Source organism: Nematolebias whitei, chromosome 1 (genome assembly GCF_014905685.2).
Source record: "Nematolebias whitei isolate Nwh7 chromosome 1, NemWhi1, whole genome shotgun sequence".
NCBI classification, from domain to species: domain Eukaryota; kingdom Metazoa; phylum Chordata; class Actinopteri; order Cyprinodontiformes; family Rivulidae; genus Nematolebias; species Nematolebias whitei.
The window spans coordinates 16,183,929-16,186,225 of record NC_056498.1 but is presented as its reverse complement, the minus strand read 5'-3'; the positions used below and the strand labels follow the sequence as shown (position 1 = coordinate 16,186,225).

At 43.4% G+C, this 2,297-nt stretch overlaps 1 long non-coding RNA gene across 1 annotated transcript in view; it reads right to left on the bottom strand.

The window, feature by feature from the left end:
• LOC119408547 overlaps window positions 1–2,297 on the bottom strand; it is a 4,369-nt gene that overhangs the window by 1,574 nt on the left and 498 nt on the right. The gene's annotated exons all lie outside the window — the stretch shown is intronic.

The window sequence follows — 2,297 nt, the reverse complement described above, 5'->3', positions numbered from 1 at the left end:
TTGATGGAAAGCTGTATTGATGGATGGATGTATGGATGATGGATGGATGGACAGATGATGGACAGATGATGGATGGATGGATAGATGGATGGGTGTATGATGGATGGATGACAAATGATGGACATATAATGAATAGATGATGGATGGATGGATAGATGGCTAGATGGATGGATGGGTGATGGATGGATGATGAATGGATGGATGAGTGCCACTGTTTGTTGGGCTGTTTTGCTGCTGGTTTTATACCTGGTTGTTGCTCAGTGGTTCTCAGACTTCACTGTTTTTGAGGCGCATAATAAAAGCTAGAGGCTCTCAACTGTTGTTGTTTACAGTAAACAGACATCACCAAAAGGTGATCTGACAGAGTCTCATCAACCCTTCTATATGTTATTAATCCATTTATGACTTCAGTTTATATCTCATTGTAACAGATAGGGTCACATATGGTGTTAGCAATCACTTTTAAAGTAAATTTGTGTTCTAAAGGACTACCCAAACTCCCCCGATTGGTGTTTCACAATTTTTTGTGGGGTCCTGACCAACTTTAGGGACCACTGGTCTAGCTAATTTATCTGAACCTGTCTGCTCCAATCTTGTTCACACATACACACTTCTTGTAGTATTGTTGTATGTATTTCATCTGCGAACATGTGCCCATGTATGTTTATAGAGGGAGTGGGGTAGAGAAACCCCACTTGTGAATGGCATTTTTGCCCAGGTCATCCCCAGCTCTGCACAGCCTTGTTTGTTTTTGCATGTGGGCAGGATTGTCATATCAAGAACGCTCGAGGCTCAGATGATGTTATTTTTCACAACACCCAATGATGAAAAACATAGCGCTCATTTCATTCTTGCTGTCATCAAAAACAATTTAAAAAGCCAGAGAAGGCTGTGTGCTGGTAGAAGAACCAAGCAGAAAGATACATGAGCGTGTACAAGGCCAGCAGTACCATGCCGAAGGCAGGAGAGTAAAATGACAAAAGAAGGTAAGCTAATGCTAGCTAATGCTAGCTTGTTTACAGTTATTTGAAGCTGCACGTTCAACTGGAGCAGTGAACCAATCAATGGCCTGCAATCTGCTGATGCCAAATCTTCAGCGCTAGTTGAGTTTGATGGAACCCCGGGTCTCTGGGTCCCAAAAATCTACCTGGAAGTGGGCTGTACCGCCCAATGCAAGAACTCAGACCCCAGGCTGGAACCCAGGCTGGAACCCAGGCTGGAACCCAGGCTGGAACACAGGCTGGAACACAGGCTGGAACACAGGCTGGAACCCAGGCTGGAACACAGGCTGGAACACAGGCTGGAACCCAGGCTGGAACCCAGGCTGGGCCGGGCCTTACAATGCAGAATGGCTGAGTGTCGCTTTTCCCACTGAAAACCCAAATGAACCCATGCAGTCATGAGCCCATTATACCGAGCCTGCATTTCTCAGAACAGAATCGGCATCAGTGCTACGAATGAGGAAAACAGTTTTTTGTAAATCTAAATCTAAAACTTAAAATCTCTTTGTAATTCTTTCAAGATCAAACTCTTGACAAAACAACCCATTAAAAATATTATCATTATTGTCTTTGTCAGCCGTTTATGGGTCTGATGAAAAATTCTAAACGATCCAATCAATCATTTTGGAAGTTTTTCTTTGACCACGTTTGGCTTCTGAAACTGCACCCTGACAGATCCATCAGGGACCTTTCAGGACATGCAGCAAAGCTCCTACATTTCTCTCTCCAAACAACCCCCCCCCACACCCCCCCCCACCACCACCTTTCCTCACTTTCTAGCTACATAATAATCATGCTGAAGTGTTGGGTAGAGTTTTCAATTAAACTGCTTTCGTTCACATTGTGTGTGCGTGCACGTATGTGTGTATGTCTTTGTTAATGTTACTTTGTAAGGCTCATTTTTCCAACTTATACTACTACATTGTGAGGACCAACTGTTCATTATGGGGCCCGGGCTTTGGGCTTCAAAAGAAGTGCCGTTGGTGGGTTAGGGGTTAGGTTTAGGACGAAGGTGTGAATTGAGGATGGGTTAGGTATGTACAGGTAATGGTTAAGTTTATGGTTTGGTATGTACTAGTAATGGCTAGGGTTTGGTATGTACTGGTAATGGTTATGGTTAGGTATGTACTGGTAATGATTAGGTTTAGAGTTAGCTATATACTGGTAATGGTTAGGGTTAGGTATGTACTGGTAATGGTTAGGGTTAGGTATGTACTGGTAATGGTTAGGGTTAGGGTTTGATATGTAATGGTAATGGTTAGGGTTTGGTATGTTCTGGTAATGGTTAGGGTTTGG